Source organism: Sciurus vulgaris (assembly GCF_902686455.1).
Source record: "Sciurus vulgaris genome assembly, chromosome: 6".
NCBI lineage: Eukaryota > Metazoa > Chordata > Mammalia > Rodentia > Sciuridae > Sciurus > Sciurus vulgaris.
In genome coordinates this window covers 107,757,944-107,769,793 of record NC_136466.1, presented here as the reverse complement: position 1 = coordinate 107,769,793, position 11,850 = coordinate 107,757,944, and positions in this window count along the sequence as shown.

The window sequence follows — 11,850 nt, the reverse complement described above, 5'->3', positions numbered from 1 at the left end:
GCATTTGAAAAGACTCTTTAGGTTGAGCTGTTTTTCCACTCAGGCAACCTCTCGTATTGCTGATATTGTTTTATGACCAATGTCGACAGTCTCTGCTTTTCTCCTCATCTGCACCCTTAAGCCATTCATTAGCTGAGAATAGGACATCTCGGTAGAGCAAAGAACTCACAAAACGGCCACAGGGATTGGCAGCTCTTCCTCTCCAAGGGAGACGCTCTGGAAGCCAGGTGCAGCAGTCGGCACCTGAGCGGAGAGAACCAGAGTCCTCTGTAGGCTCCGAGCAAACAGCTTTTGTGGCTTCTGACCACCTCCCAGTCAGCCTGGCGTTCAGGGGCCTCCATTGATCTGTCAGTTATTGGCATGATGGTTTGTGCACTTAGTTGCAACATTGATCAAGATGTGGTGGAAGCACTATGAAGTGTGTGGTTTGCCAAGATATGAGGGCAGACAGGCTCCCATGTCAGGTGACCTCCAGAGAGGCCCAGGAGCACCTTTCACAAAGGCCAAGTGAGGCCCCATCAAGGTAGGCCTGGATGGAAACCACTTTGAAAAAGCCAGTGTACATAGCCAACTACCTGCTGGGCTCTTCCTGGATTGGTACTCATTTCTGTGTCCTCTTTTCCTGCTGAGACGTGGATGGGGGACCTTCCATCACAATCACTGCATATCTAGGCTGGAGCGCTCCTGTCTTGAGAAGGTGTTTGGCACGTGTAGCAAGAAAAAGTCACATGGCAGCAGAATGAGAGGCGATGGCACTGAGGTGGGGATGTGTTTGGGAGAACTCTGAGCCACCTGCTAGTGTCCTCACAGTGCTGTTTCTTCTGACTCCCAAGAACAGGAGAGAATGCTTCAGTTCTGTGAGGGGAAGGGACCAGCTGATCCAGAGTGTGGGAGTCAGCCCCTGTCTTGCTAGATGCCTCCAGGCTTATCCTGGGCTCATCAGACGGCCTCAAAGGTACTGTGGGAGATGCTGCTGCTGCTGCTGTTTCTGCTGCCACCTGTCCCCCAGGCATGACAAGGACTATCTAGGTTGCACATTTTAATCCATGGCAAGTCAAAGGGTCTCTACAATATTAGAAGGAAATGTATATAAATGATCGCCATTGATATTGTCAAGAGGGTGGACTACCTCATCAGTCAGAGACTCTTCAGGAAACTTTTAAGGAAAGAGCAGCAACTTGGACAGGAAGAAGGAGGTCTCCCTCTGCTGCCACAGCCCTGGTCTTTAACTAATGGTGCTACTTTCTGCCATGGTCTTCCATCGCTGGGATCCAAACACCTGCCTAACAAGATGCAAAGTCTGGAGATTTGTTTTTCATTTTCTTCTTAAATATGGGGCTGGACACAGGGTCACAGGCATGAGAGGTATCACACTTTCTGTGGGAAAACTTACTGATGGACAACTTCTCTTCTTCCCATATCTATTTATATCACCCCCCACCTCCAGTAATGAAGGGTCTACAAATGCTCCTGGCTGCCAATGCAGTCCTTTGCTGCCACAAGCTCTGTGCAATTGCAGTCACAGACAATCAGATTAAATGTCCTATCACCCAGCATTGATCAGATTAGCAACCTTGTGACTATTCATTAATTGCATTTTCTCTTGGAGCCCTGTTCAACTCAATACCAAGTGCATTGTTTGTGGCATAAAAAGTAAATACAAATAGGATGTTTGTTACATTTTTAAATGAACCATCTACTTCAAAACAGAGTATAAGAGGACAGGCAGGTTAATGAAATGCTAATTTTTCTGTAGCAAAATAGTTGGAACAGGGGAATTTCCCAAGAGTTATTAAAAGGACTTTCAGGATTCCTGTTTTCTCAGTACTTCAGGAAACTCCATGCTACTTTGGCCAAGGTGGTAGGGCCCCCATGGCCTTTCTTTTTGTGTGGTGGAATTTGCAAACTATGGAAGTGAAGGGGTAAAGAAATCTGATTATTGAGGTATGTAACTAGAGAAATCTCAAGTATTATCATACAGGGTTTGAATATAATTAGAGGAGGACAGACATTACCAGGGGTGTTTCTCTGCCTTGGATGCCCCATGCCCAGGGCATAGCCATGCTCCCTGGTGGAAGGCAGAGTTGTAGTGAAGGTCAGTGACATCCAGCCAAGGGAAGGGGAGCAGCCAACTCACTCATTCCTTCACAACGTCCTTCTGTTCTCCTGTCTTTCCATGTAAAGAAACCAAGGTTCAGGGTTGGAGGAACCTTGATGAATGCCATTCACTGGGCAGTAGAGCAAGTAAACCACAGCCTGTCTACCAACGTTGCAGGGACCCATCCAGGGTCACAGCCCTGGGTGCTCCCCACTTTGTTCCATTTGAGGACTCATAGCATTCCAGTGGGAAGAAATTTTGAAGAAAAGTTGCTAATTATCCATAAAAATTCCCTGACAGTGAGATCTATTAATGAGTGGAACAGTCTCTCTGGGGAAATGGTTAAGAATGTCATTGCCTGACATGATTCAAATTATATCCGATAAAGAAGTCAGAAAACTGGGTAAGGGGAGACTCATAAATGGGACTGTCACGTGACCCTTCAGCATCGACTATTTATGGAAAGGTTTGCATTTTTCTTGTGCCCTTATATAACTTTCTTGACCTTTTCCAGTCCATAAATGGAGAATTCTCACTACTTAGATCTTCTTATATAAAATAGTGTCATCATTTCATGTTTAATGAGTGCCAGGCACTGTTTGGGGCACTTTATCTCAGTTAGTGAATTTTAAACTCCTTCCTCATCCCATATTGTTTCTGAAGGTGTTGGAGAGAGAATAGTGGGATTTCTTACATGGATGGTGAGTCTTGCAGATCTCAGCCAGGCTGGCTACCCTATGCCACTTGTCTGACTTTGAGCAGGGTGCTAACTTCTCTGGAGGCACTTCTCTCATCTGTGAAGTGTAGATGGTGACAGCTTCTCTCAAATCTGGCTGTTGTGAAGGTAGAAGGAGAAAATGTAATTTAAAAATAATTAGACTAAGACCAAGTATGAAGTTCTCTACCCATGAAAGGCATCATTAGAAAAAAAATAGGTATAATCAGTATGAATCTTCTATTTTCCTTTCCAACTTTGCTATTTTCAATATATCTTTATTATTTACTTCTTATAGCTTGTGAATCTCACAGGAGCACAAATCCTTTCCAAAGCAGATTTAATTGGGGCTAAAAAGGCAGGAATCCTATGAAAACTAAATCCCTGTTGCCATGTAAATGTGAAGGAGTAAACATTTCATTGACAGAAAGACTCCAATGTTTGTTATGCCACGACACGTGCTTAATTTATAAATGACAGTGATACCCCGATGGCCAAGTTAAATTCACTTTTTGAGAAACTTTAATTTCAGTGTTACTATTTTTATAATCTGGGGGTCTCCCAAGATGGACTGTCAATAGAAAATAGAAACTCATGGGAAATTTCAGGAATATCTATATCTATATCCATCAATCTATCTATATATTCCATCTTATATAGTTTAACATTAAAATGTATTTGAATAATACCAAAGAACATGTCTATAAGAACATGTCTATTGAATTTTAACCAATGGGTTATGGGAATCATCAAAAATCAAACACAATAAAAAAGAACAATATTTATGGCATTTTAAAGCCTATCCCATTATTGGTTAGTGCTCCCCTCAATTGTTTAACTGCAATTGGTTCCACTTTCTCAGTGTGGATGATTTTTATACATCTGAGTTAAAAAATAATGCTGCTTGCAAGTGAAAAGTTAAAGACCAAGACAAGGCCTATTAGAATAACATTACACTTTTTTATTCCCTGCACTTACTACGTCAATTACTAATTATTTCCCTTTTTCTATGCAACAAAATAGAAGCCATAAAATCTTTGATTTAATGAAAACTTCCTTACCAAATAGGTCCTCCAACTCTGCTGAAGGCTTATAGGTAATTTATCTATCTCAGTAGGCAATGACCTTTCGTGAATCATGAGTCATTCCTCACTCCTAATGAGATGGATCCAGATGCCATCCCACCCTCTGCGTGGGCCCCTCCTCCCTCCCTCCCACAGAGGGAGGCTGTGCTGCTCCTGCGCCCTGCCTCCCAACATCCCCGAGGTGGGCTGTAATTAGTCCCTGCACTGTGAACCTGCTTGGAGGGCATCCCCCTCCTCCTTGCACTCCTTTGTTAAGGTGACTGAACATTGAATGCTCTTCTCTAAATGGCCCTAAGGAAAAAGGGTGAAGGGTGGTAGAGGCCAAGAGAAGTTTCATTATTGTCTGAGAAGTAGAAATATTTCCTGGCCCTTGGAGAGAGAGGTCTCTCTGCCTACTCTTCTCAAACCACAATTATGGAGAAGTAGCCAGGTATTCAGAATACTGTCTTAGGTGGGGATTGAAGCAGCATGGAACAGTGACCTACTGGTAGCTATGCTGCAGGCCTGCAATCTCCGGATGGTTTTGCCTGAGGAGACTCTAATGTGTATGTCTATTTGTAAATTGTGTACATGTATTACTGACTGTATAGTATATACATGTATTACTGCTTATAATGTATTTCTAATTATATAAATGTATTAATGTGCATGATATAGTCTTTTTCCAATATATATTAAATGCATTATAAAGGGCACAAAAATAGAACTTTGAGAAGCATAAGATGAACAATAGAGATGAATATAGGTATTAATATTTCCTCCCTGTTCACTTCTGAATTTTCTGACAACATTTTCTGCTTTCTGGGGTTCCAGAGAGAGAACGACATGCACTTGTTTTGGTCTGCTTTTTCATATTACACTCTGCTCCCCAACAGTGTTGGGGATGAGGGGTAGGGATTAGTAACGGTCTGAAAGATCAGGTTGTTCCCCATCCACCTAATCCCAGCCCTATAATGTATTTTTCATTCTATGCTTTGCAATCTTGAGAGTGGCCACTACTAGGGGAGTGAAAATATCTGTAGATGAATAGTTCTGGGATTCTTTCCAGAATGTTCGATTTTACCTTCGATATGGGTGGCCACAATGGAAGGCGCAGGCTAAGGAGGCACTAGCACAGCTCTGATGGTGACTCTACTCTGCCCCATTGGATGAAGCTTGTGAATTCCACACCTCCAAGGACCCTGCACAAGGGAAAACCTGTCGCTAGTCCTTTCTCGATGAAATGGTCTTTCATTGCTGTCTTCACCTGAACATTCCACCTGAGGGTAGAAGGTGGGAAACTTGCAAATGTAGATGCAGGTAGAGCAGATGGAGGGATGTGGAGCAGCGCCAGGATGAAAATACATCTGATTTGATCACTTCTTGCTGCTCTGACTAGAGAGCATAGAAATGGTAGGAAACAACTGGTAAACCCAACTGCATAACAAATCCAGATTTTGAAATGTTTATTCAGGTGTTTTTAAATTAATAAGTACATTCATATAACTCATTCAAAGAAGACTTTTTTAAAAAATATCTTTTTAGTTGTAGATGTACAAAATATCTTTACTTGTTTTTATGTGGTGCTGAGGATTGAACCCAGTGCCTCATATATGCCAGGCAAGTGCTCCACCACTGGGCTACAACCCCAGCCCCAGAGGCCTATCTTTAAAGTATTTTGAATTCAGGCAGTTGGATGAAATAGACTCAACCCACTAATCTTACATATAAAGGTACATTTTTTCCCTCTCAGGGGAAGGTGGGGAGAAGAAACCCAATTCCTTTAAGTAGGATATTTCCCCATAAGACCTATCTAAGTGTAAAGATTTCCCTATCTAAATTCAAATAAAATAAAAAGAGTCATGGGAAGAGATGTTATGGGTTTTTTGAAAATAATTTATTCAAAAAAGAATAAAATGACTTCCTTGATGACCTTATGCATTTGAGATAAGAAAGCTACCAAGAATGTTAAACACTCAAACCTACATTTTAGGAAAATAATTTTCTAGAAAAAGGAAAGAAATGAAACAAGAAGTAAAAAACAAAAACAAAAACAAAAACAAAAAACCCTACCAATACACAGTTTCTTTCTAGGTCAATGGTTTTGCTTTATTCACAAGTCTGGGTGAGGCTGGTGACTGCGACCTGCCAAGGGAAGCCACTGGATTTGACGCAATTCAGTGTCAGCTGTGGGATTTCTGCCTTAAATCTGTCAAGATGGCCCTGTGGCCACTTCTGCAAAAACCCATGGGGACAAAATTTATTGTTATACCTCAATAGCTTTTTGTTCACCTCCGAAATAGGGGTCCCAGGTCATGCTAACGATGTGGAGAGACAAAATGCTCTCTCCATATTTTATTAAACAGATCTCTTAATAATTAATCAAAAGTGAAAAATTTTTTCCATCACTGACACTCAAGCTAAAGCATTGTTGTTGGTTTTTTTTCTTCCTCTTTTTTCCCCCCTCGGGCTGTTTCTTTTCCTTTTAAACTGCCCTCTGTGGATTCCCTGTGCTACAAAGCAAAAGAGTAGAGAAAGCCCGATTTATGACTTGGACTTTTTAAACTATAATCACCCCTCTGGGCTTCTCCTGAAGAAGGATTGGGGGATTTTGTAGGTTGTCAGATCAACACCTGAGAAAATCTGTTGCCTCAAATCCACAGAGGGCCATGGTACAACGGATAGGAAGGGTTGTACCCAGGCCCACTCTGTGCTGTATCACAGCACGGTGCCTTGAATGGGAGGTGGCGTCGTTGCAATAGAAAGTGTGTGTTTCTGGGAGAAAAGAGCTTCATAAGCTTTACTTTCTTCATTTCCGGCAGGGGTAACGTGCATACGCACGTGTACATATGCACACCTTGCAGAGCTGAGATATCAGTCCTGGGTTTCATTTCTGGGTTTTCAGCAATGGAGTTTGCACTACTTACAGCCTCCAGCATGACCGTCCTAGAGGATGGGTGGTGTCAGGGCCCAAGTCACTGACAGATTAACACCAGATAAGAGACATTGTTAGGGAAGTGCACAGCAAGCAGTTCTTCTGACCTTTCCTTACTAAAAGGTTAGAATGAAATTAGAGGTGGTCTTTCATTGCTGCCTTCATCAAGGAATACCCCATCCGAGTGTTTAAGATGTGAACCTAGCAAATGTAGAACTAGAGAGAGTGTGGGGGGAATGTGGAATTGGTTTTGTATCAGAAGGGGCCTCCGAGGAGTCCGTGTGGGTGGATGCACAGCTGAAACCACCAAGCTAGGTGATGGAAAAGCCAAGTGGGCAGCAGGAACGGCTTGGAAGAGCAATGACTGCTGGCAGCAGCATCAATATTCTCCCTCTGAGCACTAATTACATTATTAAGCAAACAGACCAACACAGGGTCTGAGGGACGGAAACATGTATTTAGGATCCAGTCACTCTCGGCTTGGCTGTAAATAACAATGTGGGGTACACAGTTCTTCCCAACCCAAGGGCACTATTGGATGCTTTCCTTAACTTTAATTTCCTAAGCTTGAGAAAGGAAGTATTGCTTTCCATGCAAAGCATTCTAGGAAGAGTCAGATCTTGTGCCTTCAGTGCTCCCTGTGCTATCAGCCGTTTCTGAAGGGCAGTCAGAGCAGCCAGTGCCCTCCCAGCGGAGATGCAGGACTCAGGAGGCACATAGGTTCCAGGAGTGGCATCTTGCATTTTCTTGGCTGCAAACAGCACACACTTGCTAATTAGACCTCTGCAACACATAAGAACCCAAATCTCCTCTGATTGAGCTAAATTCAGTCTAAAGAGGTGGGTGTAAACACAGGATTAGAAGAAACCAGGAACAACATGGAAATGATTTGTATGCAATGGGAAGAAATCTGTTTCAAAAAAAAAGTCTAAGAGGAGCTCGCAGAAGGAAATCTGTAGCAGGCTGAGCCAGCCGTGTGAATGGCAGAGAGAATAGAGGCTATTTGAATACTGATGTGGCCCTCACTTTCTTCCATTTCCATTAATGACATGCTCATCAAGGGCAAACAATGGGACCGGCTGCCGGCGCCTGTCACAGTGTGTGGGTGCTGGGATGCCAGGCTGTCATCCCCCGGCTGCATTTAGAGACCTGCACGCTAATAAGAAGTGCTCTGTGCCGTCAATGCAGACAGGTGCTTCCGCGGCTGGGACATGCTCCATTCCCTTCCCCCTGAAACCCTCCTCTCCCAGCCCCCCTGACAGACACCATGAAATGCACAAATTAACAGCCCCATCATGTTGGGCTGCTGCTGCCTGCGGTGAAAGCAGAAAATCAAGTTGTCACCCAGGGTGCAGTGATAAAGCCACAGCCTCATTTCTCTGTTGGTGCCCTATAATAGCAAATGCCAGACAGCTGGATGGATGGGAGGCTTTAGATTAAGGCCTTGATGCACTCTGGCCAGAGAATTAGTAGTTGCTGTTTCCATGTGGATATTCTGTTCAAAACAAACATCTGGAGAGAGCAAAGTTTCCTAGAGTGGACATGTCCTTTGCTTCTTTTGGAATCAAAGGAAACAGCCAGAAAAGAGTGGTGCTTCCTTTAAAAACAAACAAACAAACAACTTCTCCCACAAAACCCCCGTAGGATTCCAACTCTGAATCTGCCTAAAACTTTAGCAGAGAATCAAGAGCTACATGAAGGTTAACAAGTTGGCAAAGAGTCCAGAGCTGAGGGCAATCTGTTGATGTAGAGAACAGTTCCTTGGTCCATAGATCCTTGAGCTCTTCCATCCAGCAGGTCCTCATCTTCCTTATTTAAAAAAAAAAACAAAACAAAACATAGAACAAAAGCAAGGAAACCCCTTTGAGTGAACTTTAATAACCAGAGTTATCTGCCTAAAGCTTCCCTTCTATCCCAGATCTTCCTGCTCCTCACTGTATATCTGCCTAGACTGAAGCTATTTTCATGAAACAATAGTTTCAAATGGCTTTGCCCACCTGGCCCCACAGCCATTGGCTCTGTGTCTGGTGACCTGCCCCACAGTGGGCTAATATTTGCCCACTGTGTGCAAAAGGAAAGAAAGGGGGCCCTGAGCCCTTCAGACTCCAAGGAGTTTAATGACATAATGGCCTGAGAACTTCAACATAAAACAGGAAGAGCAACTAACGAAACTTACAACATAAAACCCCCCTCCTGTCATTTTTATAGTAACTGTAAAACACTTTATTGAATTTATGAGCTACATAATGACTCTGAAGAATGTAACTTGAATTAGAACCAACTTGGAAGTATAATATCAACTATAAACCCTTTTCTATTACCCCATCCCTTTAGCTTTTTCTGTCCTCTCCTTTTTTAACCAAGGGACATTGCCCTCCTCAGACTTACGTCTGAGACAGTTTGCAACTTGCTAATAAATCTCGACTTTTCCTTCAGAGCTCCACAACTGACAAACCTTCAGGGGTAGGATACTCTCTGGGGGTGACCATTCCCTTTCAAAGCCTCAGGTCCATTAAAATGCATTGTAGGGAAGAAACCAGTTAGTCTTTTCTTTGCATAAAGCCTGTCAAATTGAGAGGATCTCTAGGGATATACATCAGATATTTCATTATCTGTAACTCCATATTGGAATGGCCTTTCCAAAATGGAAACTATAACCCCCTTGGAAGTTTATGAAAAGCATCCTCAGCCAAGGATGCAGTGAGCAAGTGGGGTGCTGGTCAAGTTTCTAATGACTGGAGGTGGGGGGAACGTAGATCACGCAGTTAAGCAGCATGCTAGACTCTGTTTTCTGTTTCCATTTCACTTCTTAAGTCTTTCTGCTCCCCAAGGATTTTTCTGAAGGGGTAATAAAATAAAATGGGTGAAACAAAGCCATAAGCCAGTTAAGTCTGAAAGACATGTCATCTCATCTAAAAGGAAGAAACGGACCATTTCCATGCCTAAGGCTGACAGCAACGCCTGAGCTGGCAATAGTGCTATTCCATTTGATTTATAGAATAATGGGGTGACAAATGATGACAAAAATAAACTTTTACTGCACTGAACTGCTCCTTTATTTATGAAATTTGGCCAAGTAGTGAAATCTTTTATCTGCAAGTTGTAACATGGAGTGGGAACGAGCGATTATGGTGTGGTAATAGTAATCCAGCGATGGAGGCTGAGTCAGTTGGAAATGGATTGAGGTAAAATAACTACCGCACCATGATAAATGTGAACAGCGCTTTGCTGACAGATGATCTAACAGGTGTTCATAACAACTATATAAGAGGATTTATTTATGACCAGCCACAGCCGCAGCACTGTAAATCAACTCCAGCAGCTGCACGCCGCTGAAACCAAGTCCCTGATGGAGGAACGGTGCGAGAGCCCAAAGAACACAATTCACTCCAGAATCTTAATCATCAAATAACATTTTTTTAGGTAATTATACCACAGCACAGAAATCATGATTACTTTCAATTAGAAAGCTGAGCTATCCATAACTTTGTTACAAAATATTTATATGTGGGCCCTATGGTTTGGATGAGGCCCGAGCAAAATGAAGACTTAGGGGTCAAGGGAAGAGTGCCCTTGGGTGATGGAAATTTCTCCATTTTTTTTAAGGCTCAAAAATCAAAACTTAAGTTTGATGCTTGGTTTTCTCCAAACTTCTATATCAGCCTCCACTTGGCAGCATGTTTGTGTTCATACCTTACCTGTGGATGCCACTTCTGATTCTATTATATGTAGAGGAATAAGCTTAAACAAACGAATTTGTCTGAACTATGTTGGGGTTCAGTTTAGGTTGAGAAGCCTATCTTCCAAGATAGAACTGAACATTTTTTCTTTTTTTAGGTTATGGTCTTAACAATTCCTTTCCGTTATTCATGAAGAAGGTTGACCCTCTCACAAAACTGGACTCTTCATTATATTGCTTTAAAAAAAAAAAAGGCAGTTCTTATATGGGGGTGAGAAGAAGATACTCTTCAACCAGGGAAAATCAAAACCCTGGACTGGTCTCATTTTGTGAGAGCAAATCTTCTCTATCTTCTCCACCCACTGTCTTCTGATACTTCTTCAATTCCTGCCCACCCCATGCCAGCTGATGTGCAGGACAGCGAAGGTGAGGTTTCCCATTGCAAGTGCGGGTGAGGCACCTGCAGCAGCAGGCCTGACACGAATAAGCCTCCTGGCAATATTATCTACTGGTCAGGATAAAGATTTTTCTAGATTTAAACGTAGATCTTTTATGTCTCTGGCCCTCAAGACTGTAGAGGAGAAACCAGTGTTTTAGGTTGAAGAGAAACTGAAGTTGGTTGTAATAATTCCTTATTTGAGTTTGAGGGTTTGGGAGCTTCATTTTGCATTTACACAATCATCTAGGAATTAGGTGGATCAGTGACTATGTCTTACAATGAATGACTCCATTGAAAAATCAAATAAAGCAAAAAAATTTAGAAATTTTAGTATCACCTCAACTCACACTTAACCAATAAACAGACTCTAGTGGAATTTAATATTATTTAGATACTTTGATTGTAAGTTTGAACCTGCATGGCACAGGAGATAACTAAAATTCCCACAGAACTCCCAATCTTTCTTTCTGCCTCTGCACTATTCACAAATGTAGCTTATGCCCACCATATATCTCAACTGTTTGCTTTTTCTCTCTCAATTATTGCAGGTCATTGAGAATGACTTTGAGCAGAGAAAGACTATGCGAGGGGAATGGAGAAGAGAGACAAGAACAGGAAGGAAGCACACCATTTTCTGGCATGTGGCCAATGTTGCTTTCTGTACGATGATGATGTCTTAAAAACACTTTTAAGACACAGCCTTAGCCGAGGATTATATATTCTCCTTTTTGCCACTCCTGGAAACACTTTTCTGTTCTTCTAAATGCCACCCACTTTTAGGACTCAGCTTCATTGCCTCAGTTGAGACCTCTGGCCCACTGATTGCTTCTTTCCCTATGCCCAGTGACACTGGCTGCTTTTTGGCTATCATGCCACAGTCTTGCAATATTTCTCCCAAACCATCTCAGCTTTCTGACAGC